Source organism: Lynx rufus, unplaced genomic scaffold (genome assembly GCF_022079265.1).
Source record: "Lynx rufus isolate CCGP_SWC_20201006 ecotype Redwood Valley unplaced genomic scaffold, mLynRuf1.p SCAF_3, whole genome shotgun sequence".
Lineage (NCBI taxonomy): Eukaryota > Metazoa > Chordata > Mammalia > Carnivora > Felidae > Lynx > Lynx rufus.
Window position 1 is genome coordinate 114,773,617 of NW_025814845.1, and position 20,680 is coordinate 114,794,296.

A 20,680-nucleotide genomic window follows, 5' to 3' on the forward strand; every position below is an offset into this window, starting at 1 on the left:
CACCCCCAAAAAACAAATAATCCAACTAAAAAATGGAGGGGTGCCTGGGTGGCTCAGTCAGTTGAGTGTCCAACTTCGGCTCAGGTCATGATCTCGCGGTTCGTGAGTTTGAGCCCCGTGTCGGGCTCTGTGCTGACAGCTCGGAGCCTGGAGCCTGCTTCTGATTCTGTGTCTCCCTCTTTCTCTGCCCCTCCCCCGCTCATGCTCTGTCTCTCTCTCTCAAAAATAAATAAACATTAATTTTTTTTTAATGGGCAGAGGACCTGAATAGATCTTTTTTACAAAGAAGACATACAGAGGGCCAACAGACACATAAAAAGATGTTAACATCACTCACTATCAGGGAAATGCAAACCAAAACCATAATGAGATATCACCTCACACCTGTCAGAATGGCTAGAATCAAAAACACAAATAACAGATGTTGGAAGGGATGTGGACAAAAAGTAACCCTCATGTACTGTTAGTGCTAATGCAAATTGGTACAGCCACTGTGGAAAACAATATGGAAGTTTCTCAAAATATTAAAAACAGAATGACCGTATGATCCAGTCCTTCCACTCCTGGGTATTTATCCAAAGAAAATGAAAACACTATTCACAAAGGTACATGCCTTCCTATGCTTATTGCAGCAATATTTACAATAGCCAAAATATAGAAGCAACTCAAGTGCCCGTGAATAGACGAATGGAGATAGAAGAGGTGGTGTGTGTCTATCCGTGTGTATGTAATGGAATATCATTTAGCCATAAGAAAGAATGAGATCTTGCCATTTGCAACAACATGGATGGACCTAGAGGGTTTAATACTAACTGAAATAAATCAGACAAAGAAAGACAAATACCATGTGACTTTACTCACAGGTGGAATTTAAGAAACGAAACAAATGAACAAAGAAAAAAAGAGACAAACAAAAGAGCAGACTTTTAAACAGAGAATGAGTTAGTGGTTGCTAGAGGGGAGAGGGAACAGAATGGATAAAGTAGATAAAGAGGATTAAGACTACATTTACCATGATGAACACTGAGTAATGTATAGAAACGTTGAATCATGATACCGTACAACTGAAACTAATATAATACTGTAGGTTAATTATATTTCACTAAAAACTATTAACCTATTCCTGGCTCAACCACCCTTCCCCTACCTCTCCTACTCCAACCCAAAGATTCTGGTTTGAATATATATATATATATATATATATATATATATATATATATATATATTTATTTTTATTTTTATATTCATTTCTGTATATTCTTAGAACAATTTTCAGAGACACTGAATGGTTGTTTTTAACCTAATTTTCAATTTTCTCCAGTTATTGTCACTTCACTGGAGAGCAGCCCAAAGACCTCCTCATATGACCATTCCACAAATGGAATCCCCTCTCTATGTGATATATTTATTATATGTGACCTTTTACTATTCTACAAAAATGTCCATAATATGCTTCAAAAAGCAGAAATTTTACTTGTCATACTTCAAAGGAAAAAAAGAACCCTAGAACTAAATTATAAAAATTAAATCCAAAAGCATCTTTAATTTTAATAAAATGAGAATTTTCTGAATAATAGCTAAGTAAATGACAGAATCACATAGAAATGAGATTTCTTGGAATGCAATAAAAGTAACACCATGTTAAACACATAGGATTTAATCAAATCAGCACTTAGGAATTATTTCTGTTAAAATTATTTTCATCTGCAACTGACAGAACTCCTGTAATGATAGTTTAAACAAGATGAAATTTCTTTCTCATTAAAGAAAAAAATCCTAAATGTAAGAAATCCAGAATAAAGAGATCAACTTAAAGATCATCAGTATCCTTCCAGCTCCTTGCTCCAGTGTAATTATTACAACTTCCAATATCACGTTTGCTTTGCAGACAGCAGAATGAGTAAAAAGGCAAGAAGAGGACAGCTCCCTCTAGGGACACTACCCAGAAATTGCACATGCTATTTCCACTTGGATGTACCAACCTATAAAGATAGCTGAGAAATTTTCTTTCTTCTGAGTAGTATATACTCAATATTCAAGGATCTATCACTGAGAACAATTATTGGGGGAAAACTCATGGACTCTCATGTAAATGTAACCATTTTCAGTTAATCAGAAGAAAAGTAATTAGACTAATAATTAAAATAAAAACAAAAGGAAAGAATAAGAAGTATTAAAGTAGAAGTTAATAAAAATTTATAAGAAAAAGTATATTAAAAAGGACTAAATATTGAAATACATTATTAAAAAAGCACAAACAGAAAACAGAAAAATAAAATGTTACATTAGCTAAAAATAACATGAAAAGATAATGTTTGTTATACCTAATAATATCAAAACTCTTAATGAATGACAGGATTTCCAGGAAAAAAAATTTCTAAATTCCTTCAAAAATAAATGGCAGAGCCCATACTCTCCAAAATGGCAGAGTATGGGCTTCAGGAAAATCAGCTGCTTAATAAAAGCAATTAAAGTGGCACAACTTTTCAAAATTTTTTCTGAACTCCGGAAATTAACTAAAAACTTGCAACAATCTAAAGAGAACTTATTCAACAAAAGGACTAAAACCCATGTAAGAACAGAAAACTTTGTAACACTTTAACTTGCTCTGATTCCCAATCACCTCTCCCCTGCTCTGTGGTACTTTTGAAAATCAATAGTGTCATAACCACAATAGTTGTGAAAAACAGCAGCCTAGCAGCCAATAAAGGGGGCAAAATAGGTTTGAATCTCTTCACAAAGCTTTGCCTCAGAGAATACTTACTATCTGATTTATCTGGCAATTGCCTGGAAAAGTCTTATTTATACAGCTTGTCTTCATTTGAACTGACTCACAGCTCATTTAGGAGAAAAACCATATCCCCAGGGTGTTTGTCAGAAATAATCATTAGCAATTATTTAAAATTGCACCTGCTTGAGGCAGTGAAACAAGGTTGAGCAAACATGTTAAAAAATCAAGAAAATCTGGCAAATGAGAGGTCCATAGAGGGCTTTGTAACCTTCCAATATATTCCTGGGAATATAGATGATCACTTGCATGTCCAATGCTGTGAACATGACCATGAAAGACTTCAGAAGGCTTAATCTCTCAGTTGGGTATTCTTACGGCTCTGAGCAAGAAGGAAGTGCAGACTAAGGCAGTAGTGATATCTGCCAGAGATATGAAAATGTGTCCCATCACATTCACAAAGCAAAGATGGGGACATTCTATTTCTTCAAGGCATTTAAGGAAATTTCTGTTCAGTCATTAGCTGAGAACTAAGCTAACTAAGAGCATTCAGTAGTAGCATTTTTAAAAAAATCCATTCTTTACAGAATCTTCCCTGTAAAGTCATTAAAAATAAACAACCAAAGCAACAACACCAAAATATGGTGACAAATAAACCCAAGACATAATCTTCTGATTTCCAGGGTTGCCACTATTATTACATAGTCAGTCTTTTATTAAGAAAACAGTTATGAGCCATGCTAAAAGAGAGAATACATATCCCATTTAAAAAGTTAGCTTTTTGGAAATAATAACAAAAATTTCTCTGAATTGACCAAGAAGAAAAGAGAGAAGATTCAAATTAGTAGAACCAGTAATGTGAGACATTACTAGTGACCTTAAAGAAATAAAAAGTATTATAGAGTAATACTATAAAAACCTGTTTTCAAATAAATTAGATCACCTGGATGAAGCAAAGTCCTGTTAAGACAGAAACTACAAAAACTGTCTCAAAGAACGGAAAATCTGAATAGACCTGTAACAAGTAAATATATTAAATTAGTAATTAAAAACAAAACAAGCAAACAAACAAAGAACACTTTCCCCCAAAAAAGCCCTGGACAAGATTGTTCACTTCTGAATTCTACTAAACCTTTGAAGAAGAATTAATATCAATCCTTCACATCCTCTATCAAAATATAAAAGAGGGAGAATCATTTTCCAAATCATTCTAGGAGGCTGCTACTACCCTGTTACCAATACCAGATAATGATATGACAATAAAAGAAAAGTACAGAGCAACATCCCTTAAAGACATAAATGCAGAAATCCTCACAAAATTATTAGCAAACAGAATCCAACACATACAAATATTAAAGAGTATGACCAAGTAGGTTTGTTAATGCAAGGTTGGTTTGACATTTGAAAATTAACAAATGTACTATATCGATAGAATAAAGGACAAAAACCACATGATTATCTCAAAGATAAAGAAGTAGCGCTTGACAAAATCCAACATCTCTTCATCAAACTAATAGTAAGGAACTTCTTCAATCTGATAAAGCACATCTGCAAAATCCCATAGATGACATCATATTTAATGATGGAAGACTAAATGCATTTCCCCTAAGGAAAAATTCAAGAATGTTTGGTATCATCACATATAATCAACATTATACTGGAGGTTCTAGGGAAGGCAATTAGTCAAGAAAATAAAATAAAAGGCATCCATATTTGGAAATAAAGAATTAAAACAATCTCTATCCATAGACAATATTGTCTTGTCTTGTATATAGGAAATCCAAAGGCATTAATTAAGGAACTATTTAAACAAATTAATAAATTCATCAAGGTTGAGGAAGATCTATAAACAACAAAAATTAGTATTTACATACATAGCAAACCATTCAAAAAAGAAATTAAAGAAACATTTTCCAATTTTACCTCAATAAATTCAGAAAAAATAAAACTTCTTTTATTTATAATACCATCAAAAAGAAAAAAATATAGTTAAAAATAAGTTTAATAAAGGGTATAAAAAATAAAATTAAATTAAAAAAGGGGGTTTCCTGGGTGGTTCAGTCGGTTGAGCACCTGACTCTGGATTTTGGTTCAGGTCATAATCCCAGGGTCAAGGGATTGACCCCTATGTTGGACTCCACGCTGAGCATGGGATCTGCTTAAGATTCTCTCTCTGTCCCTCTGCCTATCTCCCTCACTTGCAGTCTCTTTCTCTCTCTCTCTTTCTCTAAAATAAAAAAAAAATAAAAAGATGCATAACTTACACATAAAAACTACAAAACATTGTTGAAAGAAATTAAGGAAGACATAAATAAATGGGGAAACTTCCCATGTTCATGGATCCAAAACTTAATATTCCTAAGATGGCTATACTCATCAAATGAATCTTTTTCATTCAATACAATTTCCATCAAAATTTCAGCTTTCTTTTTATAGAAATTGATGAGCTCTTCCTGAAATTCATATGAAAATAAAAAGGGTTAGAATAACCAAAACAATTTTGAAAAAGGCCAAGTTGGAAGACTCACTTTTTTTTTTTTTTTTTAATTTCAAAACTTACTACAAACTAATCAAGATGGTGGGATACTGGCATAAGAACAGACATGTAGATCAATGGAAAGGACTGAAAGTCTAGAAATAAGCTCTTTCATTTATGGTCAGAAGATTTTCAACAAGTGTGCCAAGAGAATTCAATGGAGGCAAGAATAGTCTTTTCAACAATAGTAGGACAAGTAGATATCCATATGCAAAAGAATGAAGTTGTGTCCTTTCTTTACACCATATACAAACATTAATCTAGAATGGACCATAGACAAAAGGCAAGCAATAAAACTATAAACTTCTTACAAGAAAACCTAGGAGTAAACTTTCATGAGATTGGGTTATCTACAGTCTTCTTATATATGACAGCAGAAGCACAAATGATAAAAGAAAAAGTAAATCAATTGGATTTTGTCAAGATTATAAAATTTTGTGCCTCGAAGGACACTACTGGGACAGAGAAAAGACAATTATGTGACCACTCGCTCCTCTTAACCAATGGACTTCAACCCATAATTAGTTTGGATAGCAAGACTGATGACACCACATATGAACCACAAGGATATGAAATACATACTTGCATCCAAGGACGCTTTCTGAGTGAGCAAGATGACTCCTGAGCAGGTGCAAAAATAGCTTGAGAGAGCCAGGAAAGGAGATTGGTTGGGGGTATTTTGCAGTTACAGGATAAGGCTGGGCTGAGAGTCCTTATGCATAGTTTGAACTTCCCTTGAACCAAAGGAAGGACGATTTGGATTTTATCAGCTTACTCAGGGGTGGGGCAGAAGGGGAATTCAGATGGGTAGGGTTTAAAAGTTTCCAGAAGACAAACATTAACAAGGGTCAGACCCTTTATTAAGACAATTCACAGAACTGGAAAAAGTATTTGTGAATTCTATAACTGACATAGGCCATGTATTTAGCATATAGAAAGAACTCTTATAAATTAGTAGTTAAAAAAAGAACCCAGTGTAAAAACAGGGGAAATATTTTAACAGGCATTTTTCCAAAGATGATATACAAACGGTTAAGTAACATGTAAAAAGATGTTCAATGTCATTAGCCATAAGAGAAATGCAAATCAAAATTGTAATGAGATATCACCCACTAAGATGGATAAAATAATAAAAAAAGACCGACAATAACAAATGCTGACAAGAATATAAAGAAATTGTAACCTTCATTCATTTCTATGGGATTGTACAGTGGTGTGGCCACATTGTAAAGCAGTTTGTTGGTTCTTTACAACGTAAAGCATAGAATGACAAGACCAACAATTCCACACATAGGTATATATCAAAGAGAATGAAAACATATGTCCACAAAAACACTTGCACATGGAATGTTCATAGCAGCATTATTCACAATAGCCAAGAAATGAAAATAATACAAATGTCCATCAACTGATGACTAGATAAAATACAGAATGGACATACAAGTGAATATTATTTGACAATGGACAGAAATGCCATAGCAAAACATGATACAGCATGAATGAGCCCTGAAAATACTATGCTACATGAAAGAATTCAGTCACAAAAGACCACACATTGTATCATTCCATTTATATGAAATGTCCAGAATAGGCAAGTACCTACACACAGGAAGTAGGTTAGTGGTTGCCTGACTAGGGCGAAGGAGGAATTAAGACTGTTAAGTGGTATGGGGGGGAAGGGGTGTTGGGGGTGTTGTAAACATTCTGAAATCAATAGTGAAGATAGGTACACAACTTTGTGAACATCCTAACAACTGTTCAGTTGTATACTTTAAATGTGTGAGTTGAATGGCTTATGAATTATACCTCAATAAAATACACACACATCCCCCACAGACACAAAATCTCTTCAACATGGTGATTATGATCCTTTTTGCATTTATGTGCAAATCTTGAAAGACGTTTATTTTAATCAGTATGTTGTGTTAGTAGAGAAAATTATTTGAAGACTAGAACTTTTTATGACCCAAATTAGAGGAATGCTCTATTCTGCAACTTCTCATCTCTGATGCTTTGAGTTAGGCCTCCCTATTTTTCCCTAGAGGATGTCCTGTTTTTAATTGTTCTTTTATCACTTTATGTATAATTATCCATTGGAAGAGGGAGCCCTAGATGTGTGGGGCTGTAAAGTTAATGTTCACTGCTGATGTATCTTAGAAGTAGGGTGATCATACAGACTTGCCTGGATAAATCATACTTAATGCCTGTGGCTCCAGTTTAGGTTAGGTTATAAATTATGTGGGCTATTTTAAGGGCCCAGGATCAGGAGTCTATTTAATAAGTTATATTATTTTATAAAGCTTTCCAAGCAAAACTACCTTATAATGTTTAAGGATGCATAGTTACATGGTAAAGAATAAAGAAAGGAAGTGACTACCATAAAAGTCAGTGTAATACAGTGAGTCTCACCCAGGGGTGATTTTCTCCCATGCCCCAGTGTCATTTGGCAATATCAGGAGACATATTGGTTTGTCACAATTTGCAAGGAGGGGGTGCAGGAGGGCAGAGAGAAGGTAAGAGTGTTCTACTGACATCTAGTGGGTAGAAAACAGTGATGATGCTTAACATTCTACAATGCCCAGTAAGACTCCCTTCAACAAAGAATTTTCTAGTACAAACTATTTATAGTGCTGAGGTTTAGAAACTCTGAGACAATGTTTACATTTGCAGGGGAGGGATATAAAGTATATGTATATACATACATACACACACATATACACACACACGCATATATACATACACACACACACACACCTACACACACGTTAAGAGAACCGAGCTGTTTATGTTTTGTGCAGTTTTTGCATGCGTATTATACTTAATAAAAGAGCAGAAGGAAGGAAGTAAATGTGGACGGATGGAAGAAAGGAAAGAAGGGATCTTCCTTGAAAGGAACAAACATGTATCATATAATTATTTCCAAACATTTCAGGTATAAGTTCTTCCAGACATCCAAGAGGAATATTTTCACCCTATATATAGCATTTGAAAATAAAAATATATTAAGCTTGTCAATGCATTTTATTGAGCAAAGAATCCTTATAAGAAAATATCCCTTAAAAGAAGATAATAAATCAATTTTATTTGACTATTAGTATAAAATTTTAATTTGTAACAAAGTAAACTTGGAGGTGGAAATTCAAACATGTTTTAATATTAGAAAAATTAATAAATGTTATAACATCTATAATTCAAAAAGAAACTATTCCAGTTTAGAGAAAATACTCAATGAAATTTATTAGCAATGAGTAGTAAGAAGATATTTCTTTTTTTTTAAGTTATTTTAAGAGAGAGAGAGAGAGAGAGAGAGAGAGAGAGAGGATCTCAAGCAGGCTCTGCACTGTAAGCACAGAGCCAACATAGGATTCAAACTCAGGAACCATGACATCATGACCTGAGCTGAAATCAAGAGTTGGACACTCAACCGACTGAGGCTCCCAGGTGCCCCGGTAGTAAGAAGATCTTTCTTAACATGATAAAAATATCTATCTCAAAACAACTACTAAATCATTATTAATAACCACTCCAATGTGGTGAGTGCTGTAAGAATTCACATTTAAACCAGAGAGAACAAAAAAAGTCTTAATTTTCACATTTTTAGAAATGCAAATTAGTCCAATAAGATTTTTAAATAGAAATAAAAGTTGGAGAGTTGCCCTAGTTTATTCCACATTGTTTTCTGTAAGCTTCTGGATTGTATCTTCATCTATCTTTTTGTCTATAAAAGTCTCAAAATAATGAGAAGCTTCATAATTTACGTCCTTAAATATCATTTTTATTATAAATAGGAGTAAAAGACATATCCATATTCAATCCTTAACTTTAACTCAGTCTTCATTGTTACTCTTATTAAACTTTTCTTAATGACATCCCTAATACTCCTAAGCAGGGAAGGGTTAAGATTCTAGCATGGACTAAGAATGTAGGTTTCATGTGTTACTTGGTAATTTCTAAGAGCTGTAAGTCCAATAAGTTAATCTTTCCAGCAAGGAAAAACAAAACAAAACAAAACAAACAAAAACGTCCCCAACTCCAAACTGCTGTATCACAATGCCATGTAACAGATTTCAATCACCAGAAGAGTACTGGTGACAAGTCCATCTATCAGGAGACATTTGCTAATGAGTACTCCCTGCTGGTGCATATGGATGCTGGCACCTTGCTCAGGGCAAACATAAGCCCCAGTGTAAATGGTTCCTGGTTAGTATTTCCATTGTAAAAACCGATTGGTTCAACAGTGGGCACATGGCTGGGTTGTAACAGGTAAAGAAGAAGATAAACTATGGAAGATACAGGGGCACTGTGTCTCTAGCAACGTTAGGCCAGCAGGAAGATTTTACTGCTGACTACTGACCCTTCTCAAAAATGACCTAAGGGTGTAAACCATTCGCATGCCGATGATACTGACCTATGCGATATTCCTTACTGTAGAAAGTATAAAATATTATCTTTATAACATATGAAATATGTCATATCATGTATCCAACTCAATGCTTCGTCAAAAGTAAGAACTCAAAGCATTTACTCTTTTACTTCTTATATTCCTTATTATAAAAACTATGTTGAAACTTTTTTCTTCCAGGGGCACCTGGGTGGCTCAGTCAGTTAAGTGTATGACTTCTGCTCGGGTCATGATCTCACAGTTTGTGAGTTTGAGCCCTGCGTCAGGTCTGTGCTGACAGCTCAGAGCCTGGAACCTGTTTCGGATTCTGTGTCTCTCTCTCTCTGTCCCTCCCCAGCTTGCACTCTGTCTGTCTCTCTCTCAAAAATAAGTAAAAAAACATTTTAAAAAAAAAGCTTTTTTCTTCTGATTTCTGAGTTATCCAAACTAATTTAAAAATTCTCTTGTGTTAGAGAACTAAGGGTGGTGAAAACACATGTTTAAGAGCTGCTTTTCCACTGCAAAATTTTTAATTATATTTCTCTTAATTTAAATGAAGATTATAATATTTAAATACATACTTATTCACCTATTAGTTAATGATGAAACAAAACCATACTATTTTGGAAAATTCTTATTCACCATTAGTAACTTTTAAAGTTCATGGGGCGCCTGGGTGGCGCAGTCGGTTAAGCGTCCGACTTCAGCCAGGTCACGATCTCGTGGTCCGTGAGTTCGAGCCCCGCGTCAGGCTCTGGGCTGATGGCTCAGAGCCTGGAGCCTGTTTCCGACTCTGTGTCTCCCTCTCTCTCTGCCCCTCCCCGTTCATGCTCTGTCTCTCTCTGTCCCAAAAATAAATAAACGTTGAAAAAAAATTTTTTTTAAAGTTCAGCACTAATTACTGACTTGGAATCACAATTGATTCTTGTATTATCTTGATTTTATTTCTTGGCGTCCTCAAAAATATGCATATCCCTTCCTTCAAAATATCTGATTTGTTATATAGGAAGGTGGTTTAAGTTTTATCTTAGATATTTGTGAAAAAAATAAAGACAAAGGAAACCTCTAAGTAAGAGTAGCACAGAGGCACCTGGGTGGCTCAGTCGGTTGAGCAGTTGAGCGTCTGACTTCAGCTCAGGTCATGATCTCATGGCTCATAGGTTCAAACCCCTCCATCGGGCTTTGCGCTGACAGCTCAGAGCCTGGAGCCTGCTTCAGATTCTGTGTCTCCCTCTCTCTGCCCCTCCTGCATTCATGTTCCCTCTCTCTCTCTCCCTCCCCACTTCTCTCAAAAATAAACAAAAATTAAAAAAAAAAAAAAGAATGGCACAGCAAGTCAAAATGACAATATTTTATGCAATAGCTACTCTCCTTTCTGATTCTTGCTCCAGAGAACCTATAAAACATTGGGGTGAAAATAGACCAATGTGTGTCAAATTTAAACTCATTGTCATGGAAGGTAGTAAAACAAATGAAATCCACGTGGGACTTATTAATTTCGAATTTTGAATCTTCTATCCAGTACATACTGCTTTACTTTAAAAGTTCAAAATTAGAAACATCAAGGTATCTAAATATCCATGGGGAAAGAATGAACTTTTTTAATCAATTTAAGTCAACCATTCAGTAATTGATGAGAACAGTTCAGTTAACTTTATTCACTCCACTGTTAGGACAGCTAGGGGTGGGGGGAACCTCTCAAATTAAGGTTCTATCCTATCAGGGCTACCCACCCACAAGCAAAAGAAAAAGTTGAGCAATTTCTTCGTCAGCTGCATAACGGCCTTTTCCTTTCTCTCTCCGGAAGGTATCTGAATTAATATAAGTAAGCTACTCTTCCCCATGTTTATAATACCTCTTGCTAAACAAATTACATTATATTTATTCCTTTCTGTTTATTAGTCAAATAGGAACTCAGAGACAAGCTTGCATTTTGCCCTTGCACGTCTTCAAATAAACTGAGCACTTTTCAATAAATATTTTAGCAATGTTCTCAGTGTAAATCATCTGTAAAAAGGACATGTACATGACAAATAAGATGAAGCTACTACATATTGTTACTAAATGATAATCACTGTTAGGAAAGAATCTTGTTGATTTTTCTCACTCTTATATCCCCCAAATGCCTGGACCCTGGAGCATAGTATGTACTCAGTGATGATATTCAGAATGAAGTAATCAATACTGCTTAGTAGAGGAACCCTTGAGGAACCTCTGGGTGTTCGTAATTTGAAAACAATTAGTATGAATCATCAGTTTGTCTAAATGTACTTAATGTATATACGGCTGGCTGATTAGAGTTTGACCTGATCCCGGCAGAAAATTAAATCTCAGCCAGGTTTGCTGGAGGGAAGCCGGCAGTGCGAGGAGTCAATGGAGATTTTAATTGGATGAGCTTCACACATTTGCTACCTGGAAAGAGAGCTGTCCTCTCTGGGGCGGGGAGGGGGGTGGGTGGGAAAAAAAGCACTGTGAACTCCCGCAGACTGTTCTTGTTTGAGGATAGATACTCAGGTGGGACTATCCAAGGTTTAACCTATAATCTTAGGGCAGTGACACAAGGACAGTTAATTCGTGGGCTTGGACACACCAGAAGTCGGGAACTATGCCATTAACTTTGACACCACAAGCCTTTGGGTCTTAAAGTTCTCTCATTTGAAAGTCAACAGGATCCGGTGCACCTGGGCGTCTCAGTAGGTTAAGCGTCTGACTTCTGCTCGGGTCATGATCTCATGGTTCGTGGGTTTGAGCCCCACCTTGGGCTCTGTGACGACAGCTCAGAACCTGGAGCCTGCTGCAGGTTCTGTGTCTCCCTCTCTCTCTCTGCCCCTTGCCTGCCTGTGCTCTGTCTGTCTCTCTCAAAAGTGAATAAACATTAAAACAAAACTTTAAGTGGACAGAATTGAGGTGGTCATTATGATGGAGTGGTAGTGGTGGGAAAAAATGAGAAGATAAATTTCAGTAGGGGGAAATAGAATAATTTGTGGTTTACTGTACCATTTGTGTGGGCAATCTGGATTCTCTACCATACTTGTTACAGCATAGCGAAGATTTATGTGAAAGCAAAAGTAGACTATAGACTACTTGGAAATAATGGAATTGAAGTTTAGTTTAAACATGTAAATTTTCTAATGTGATATTAACACTAAATGTCTTTAAATTTTTTAAATATTTGTTTATTTTTGAGAGAGGGAGAGAGAGAGAGAGAGAGAGAGAGAGTGAGCAGGGGAGGGGCAGAGAGAGAAGACGACAAAATCCGAAGCAGGCTCCAGGCTCTGAGTTGTCAGCACAGAGCCCTACGTAGGACTCAAACTCACAAACTGTGAGATCATGACCCGAACTGAAGTCAGATGCTTAACTGACTAAGCCACCCTGGTGCCCCAAACAATAAATGTTTTTAAAAATATTATTGGTTTGTTTTGATCTTAGTGAATTCTATTTTATTATTTATTTCCATTACAAAAGCAAGGGTATCATCATAGGAGTAATACTTCTCTATACTGTCAAAACTTTTAACTCAATACTCAATACTCACAATATTAATCATTTTGCTATACTAAAAACCCAAATCACCAAGTAAAAATATTGAGTCAAAATGTAACACTGCAGAGGCACCTGGGTGGCTCAGTCAGTTGAGCGTCCGACTTCGGCTCAGGTCATGATCTCACAGTTTGTGAGTTCGAGCCCTGCATCAGGTTCTGTGCTGACAGCTCGGAGCCTGGAGCCTGCTTCCTATTCTGTGTCTCCCTCTCTCTCTGCTCCTCCCCTGCTCACACGCTGTCTCTCTCTCAAAAAGAAATAAAGATTAAAAAAAAAAAATTAAAATGCAACACTGCAATAGAATCTAGAATAAATATTTGCTTCACTCTACACTCTTTTCTACCAAAGTAAACGATAAGATGACCCTTTCATTTCTTCCTCTTGTTGGCCAGGCTTTTTACATTTAGCATGTCTTCCTTTACAACAAAAACAAATATGTTATTTGAGAATTTTATCCTTTGGGCAGTAATGGGTTGTTTCCAAACATAGTAACCCAACAACATCTGTACATCCACAGTTGGCTAATGTGTGCTTATAATGGAGAATGGGAATGTCAAATAACCGTTTAACAAAGATAGTCATTCCCCTTGCTTAAAGGGTATAGATGTGTCAGCACCTAGATAATACCAGAGTATATGTAATAGCAGATTATGTCTATGCTCCTCAGAAAGATCTTCAGTGCCTACTAGAGTCAAATAAGGACCAAAAGTCCTCCATTATTTGTTGGGCCCGGCAAATTACAGACAGAATCTCACCAGGTTCCATAAGGAGCAGTTGGCTGAATTCTGATATGTAAACCATTAATAAATTAGAAACTGCATGTATTGTTTCATCTGTACCATAAGCTCAGTAATCAATTACAATCCATAAATTTAATTATATCAATTATTTATTACAAATCTGTAGGAATAAATTACATATGGCTTAACAACAGAACATATATCCTAAAAATGAATAAAGCCTTATTGGTTTACCTGGTATTTACTTTTCTTGTGTGCAGTGATTTTTTTTATGTGTGGTTAATACGAATTTTACTTTCGGTTAAGCATATCATTTCTATGATACACATACAAGAAACAACAGATGATGAAAAAAATTGTACCTCCCAGTAGGTTATATTGTCCTTTCTGAGGACCTTAATGATCACTTTTTCTCTGATGGTAGGAACTGAAAGTCAGTGAATGTCAGAAGCCAGTCTATGTAGTAAAACCTACTAAATCTATGTCAGTCCACACCAATCATTTCTTTTTCTGCACATTTCCTTAAAACTATAGGTATTACCACAAAGCGGCTAATGAAATATGTATAACAGGCCTTCCTCCCACTTTACTTTGGATTATAAATCCATTTTGAGGATAGAACCCTATTTTATATTTCTACCCTATTCCCAATAACATTATACATAATATAGATAATAAGTTTGTAAAAATCCTTCATACCAAGGCAAATCTGATAAAAACGTGAAAGCTATTGCAACACCAGAGATTGAAGATAAAATGATTCACCCAAACTGTGCAAAGTTATTATTTAATATACTGAATTATCTGCCTGTAAAAAGTTTGTTATTATGCACAGAGGAGTCATTTGCCTCCCTCTGATCACTAAATCACAAAGGTTTTGCACTTTGCCAGAATTCACAATGGCAAGTTTTGAGTTTCCATCTGTTATGAATTTGGGCCTTTCACTTTGTCATATATCAATCATTTTCCCTGACATTTAAAGAAAGAAAGCTATTTAAAAAAAATTAGCCCCTATATATTCCAGGTCCACTGGATTAAGAATTTGAACCTGATAACAATCACCTCCATATTTTCACTTCTCCACTGTGTAATGTGACCAACAATATGACAGAGATCTTTTCTATTTCATTTTCTACTGTATCCATGAAACCAACATTGGAGTAAGAGCCTAACAAACACCTTTTAAAATAGTAAGTCAAAGTAGAAAGGCAAATTATCAAAAGACTAAGAGTGTGGGTCCAGACATTCCAGAATAATCTACCCATGACAAATCATGTCACATTACTAGTTATCAATCTTGCTTTGCCTCAGTTTCCTTATCAATAAACTGTGGATGAAAATAGTAAAATGTTCATGGGTTATAATGAGGACTGAATAAAGAATGCTAAGAAAAGTGCTTAGAAGAGTGTTTTGTACATATCATGTATGTACTCAACAAATGTCAGTGCTTATTATATTAAATATAAGGAGCTTGAAATTCAGAGAATGTTTTTAATATTTACTTGAGAGACAGAGAGAGAAAGTTCATGCATGTGTTCAGGGGAGGGGCAGGGAGAGAGGGAGAGAGAGAATCCCAAGAGGATCCACACTCAGCTCAGAGCCTAAAACAGGGCTAGATCTCATCAGCCATGAGATCATAACCTGAGCAGAAATCAAGAGTCAGACACTTAACTGACTGAGCCACCGAGGCACCCTGTGAAATTCAGAGAATTTTTATAGCCGAAGTTATATGTCTGGTAACAGAAGAAAATTCCAAGATTCACTAAACTTTCCCCACAACGCAGGACATTATGGTATTTTATGAAGAACGGAATTTCTAGAAGTAACATTAGTAGGAAAAGATACATTAGTAGGAAAAGAAAACCAATTGTTTTTATGAGTAGAACATACCTTGCTACTATTAATAGTAATTTTGTACAACTCAGGCTTAAGATGCAACTTTGAGAGAATTTCAGGAAATGAGAATTGCGTTGAAAGCATAAATTAGGTCACTGCGCGACGTAGACGGCACATCCCTTGAGGTGGGTAGCCCTGGTCTGTAGAGGAGGCCACCACTGACTTTTCAGTGATGTTGATCTGGTTTCTGATAGCCGTGGTAAGTGATTTGTCTCCTGGACCCTCTTTGGAAAATAATCCTCTGGAAAGGTTTCTGGGCTCACCTCACACACACATTTTAGTATTGACATCTAAGACTTTGACTTTGTACTACTTTTTTTTTTTTTTAACCATCTGCCAGGTCAACACAAACATTTCGATTTGTTCACTCAGGACAGCACTTTGTTGAATCTTTTAAGAGCTCCCCTACAATCAAGCTTACCCCATCACTAGGTTCTTGGCAGAGTGCTAAACGCATGTCCTGAGAAAGTGCCCCAGCCAGTGAGTTATTTTTTTTAATTCTTTCTTATTTATTTATTTTGAGAGAGATCGAGACAGAGAGGGCATGAGCAGGGGAGGGGCAGACAGACAGGGGGACAGATAATTTCAAGCAGACAGCACACAGAGCCCAACATGGGGCTCAAGCTCACGAAACCGGGGATCATGCCCTGAGCTGAAACCAAGAGTCAGGTGCTTAACCTAAGGAGCCATCCAGGTGTTCTTTTTTTTTTTTTAATTTTTTTTAACATTTATTCATTTATGAGAAACAGAGAGCACAAGCAGGATAGGTGCAGAGAGAAAGGGAGACACAGAATTGAAGCAGGCTCCAGGCTCCAAGCTGTCAGCACAGAGCCCGACGCGAGGCTCGAACTCACAAGCTGTGAGATCATGACCTGAGCCGAAGTCAGATGCTTAACCCACTGAGCCACCCAGGTGCCCCCATCCTGGTGTTCTGCAAGCCAGTAACTTTTTAAGTTCCTATTCCCATTGCTGTCCCCACCATCCCAGTTGGTTCTGCTTAAAGTTTAGTTCTGTTGTTTTGTTGATTTTTCTTTCTTTTTAAATAACTTTTTACGGGTGAGACATCACCATAGCTGTAACTTAGGATATTCCTCGTTTCCTGTACTATACCCCATCAGACAGAAACAGATCCATGCTGCACATGAACGTGAAGATTCCGGTAGCAGATCTGCCATATTCTGCCATATTCTTATTCTTCCCTCTACTCTGAATCACGTGACTCACCACCATCAGATTAATCTTCTTAAACTGTTTGCAAATATGGCTTATATTTTTACATTTTATGGGTAAACAGTATGTATACACTCACCTACACATCCACCAATGCACAATAGACCATATCTCTGTACGTATCTGTATAAGTGCAAAGAGTTAACTGAAATAAAATTCACTGAATGTTAATTATAGTTTTTGCGAAGGGTAAATGTGGGGATTTTTTAAAATAGAACTTTTTAAAATTGCATCTGGATCATTTTGATCAATCTTCAGGTCACCACAGAATTTATCATTCGACCTAAGCTTTGAGAGTGAAAGAGGGGCACTATTAAAATATATCCTGGGCAAATAACATAAAAATAGGCTATCCTGAGCAAACAAGGATGTGCCTTTGGCCCATTTAATCATCACGGTGGGTGATCTCCACCCACATTTTACACACAGAGAAACAAGTCAAAGGGGCTGACCGGCCCCACTTTACACAACACATAACTGGCAGGATTGGGTTTCAAATCCAGCCCCTGTGTTTTCACTTACTGCTTCTTGTAAACATCTCATTTGCCTGTTCTTGTCCCTATGGCCAAATGTGCTCTTGGCTCACTCTTTCAAGGAGCTGATGTAAGACTTCCTGTGGGCTTTTCTAGTGACACTTCCTTAACCTTGTGTAAAGGATGTCTGCACCTTTCTTATCTCCATTCATAAATTATGTGTAGGCCACTTACTTCAAATACAACACTGAACCTTTCACTGTGTCTCAGTTATCTACTGCTGAGTAACAGCTTACCCCAAAACCTAGCAAATTTAAGCAACAAATGCTTACCCTTCATTTTCAAGAAAGGTAGCACAAGTCTGTAACTGAATAGGTTTCTCAGCTGGTCTTCTGGGGACCATGCCCCCTTTCATTTTGTACTATCCCCTCTTTCCTTTCATGTTTACAGTGTTTCTGCTGCTATAATTTTCCCAAGAACTTTGTGGTCTTTTGTCAGTCTCATTGCATTTACTCTGTCAGACAAAAGCCACATGCACAAATCCCTGAAGGGCATGGAGTTTTTATTTAATTTAGCAATGCTATACCCATATTGTTTCAGGAAGTATAAATATTTCTGTTTATACATTTATGAATCCATTTTGCTATTCTGTTGGTTCCTCGTTGACAAGCTAAAGAAACTTTGGAATCATTCTCACTCAACTTGCATAAGAACCAAGATTTTAGGGGCGCCTGGGTGGCTCAGTTGGTTAAGCGTCCCACTTCGGCTCAGGTCATGATCTCGCGGTTCGTGAGTTCAAGCCCCGCGTCAGGCTCTGTGCTGATGGCTCAGAGCCTGGAGCCTGTTTCAGATTCTGTGTCTCCCTCTCTCTCTGACCCTCCGCTGTTCATGCTCTGTCTCTCTCTGTCTCAAAAATAAATAAACGTTAAAAAAAATTAAAAAAAAAAAGAACCAAGGTTTTAACTATTTTGAAAATGATACTTTCAGAATAGACTAAGTCAGAACACATAAGGTTTCTGTTAACATAAATTTTTAATGGATATTAAAATGAGGACATGGTTTCCTTTTTATTTTGCAATTATGTTTTCATGAAGTAGACAGATGACATATAGGAATAAGTGTAAGTGGGACATGATATCCATCACCTCTATGATGAATAATCTGACTTCAATCTGGCTGGCTAGGCAAGTTCTCCTTCTCTTCACAAAATCTTGTGAAATTCTTTAGTCGAAAAGAGTGGATGGGGGGTGCCCGAGTGATTCAGTCGATTAAGTGTCCAGTCAGACTCTTGATTTCATCTCAGGTCATGATCTCAGGATTTGTGAAATCGAGTCCTGAGTCCAGCTCCCTGCTTCTAACAGCACAGAGCCTGCTGGGGATTCTCTCTCCCTCTTTGCCCCTCCCCTGCTTGCACACGCGCACTCTCTCCCTCTCTTTTTTTCCCCCCTTCTCTCTCTTTCAAAATAAATAAATATCTTTAAGAAAAGAAAAGAGTCGCTAGAAGAGTAGAACTGGCTTCTTCTGGAAACTTTAAATACTTAAATATCTTATTTATTGTAGTGTATAGTTGAGGGCTCAACTTTCCTTGTGAGGAATCAAAAGTAAATAAAAATATTTCTTTTGAACAATTTAAAGGCACATGAAGGAGGAACTTTGTCATCTTAAACAAAGAGGAAACCGATTCAGTAATAAGTAGATGAAATAGCTAACTTATCTGGAGCGAGAGCTACTTAGAAATGAGAAATCAAATTTCATCTCTGCCATACTGACCGAGACCCCCTCTAATTTCAGGTATTCAGAGCACAGAAAACTATAATAAACTTTGATTTTATGCTTTTTTAAAGTGATATCTGGAGAAAAAAAACTATCGGCTCGTTTTTATGGTATATTCCGTGCACTGAAACGACCGTGGCTCTCAATCTCACTGACAAAGAATGATATTGAAAGAAGTCACATGTTGAATTCATTTTGACAAACGGTAATTTGCTGAAACAGAAATCTCAATAAAAGAAAGCCTTCTGCAGAACCAGTTTCTTCTCCTAATTCTAAAATAGGGGGATGGCCAGGTGCCATCATTTAGAGTTCACATAACTTGTGTCCGTTTTATTGTCTGTTTTCTTGGAAACCTAGCCCAAAAACTTTACTTAGGAAATTCAGAAAAATTTAAACATACCAAGAGTTTTGACATCCTTTATGCCTGATTGCCCTTCAGTCATGTTCTAGCTCCTGAGTGTATACACCCTTTAATCCAGTGTAATAAATCATGAAATGATTTTTCTCAGCGAGACAAAAGAGACATTACTTGAAATGCTGGCATGGCACTGCAATTGTGGGGGAGGCTGATGCAATTATCTGGAAGGCCTGTTTATTCCTCCTTCATTCCTCTCCACCTGAGGACAAAATTATTATTCAGCACAGTTAGCTCTAGCATTGCATCGAGAGTGAGATTAGAAAGTACTGATTTATAAGGAGAATTATAGCTAGAATAAGAAACTCAGATAAGCAAAATGGCTTAAGGGCCTTATTTTATTTTCTCTCTTTTTTGAAACTCCACCCTGGCCCTGGCTATCCATATTTAAGTTGCACGATAATTAATATGAAGGTTTTTTACTATTTATGTCTATCTGTACTTCTACCCCAAATACATAACTTTGTATTCAATTGCTGTTTCATCTCTGAAGCAAGGGGATTCTAACATGTAGGCATATAAATCACGCTGGTGCATGATTAATGTGCCACAGAACATTAGGTCCCATGTCCTGGGAGGGAAATGAATAGCCTTTGAAGGGTACAATGTTCTCATAGTCTGTAGCAAATGGTGAGAGGGGGAAGTCCTTATCTGGTAGTTCTTACCTTCCCAGTATAAGGAAAGTGTACTGGGCTTCCCCTGACACACATGAATTCCAGTGTCTTTGATTTATTGTTTTAAATGTACAGCTAAATCCATAGCCATAGGTTGGAATCCACAGAAGCAGAATGATAGACAAATCTCGCTTCTGTATGTCCCCCCATTGCACTCAACGTTCTTGGACCTTTCTTGTCTTCTAGGCCACATGGTTTGAGATACAGAATAACTTATTAGTTAGCAAAGCAGTGCCATGTCACCAAAAGGACGATTTTGTATTGAAAAATCGAGGTATTTTGTATTGTCCTTAA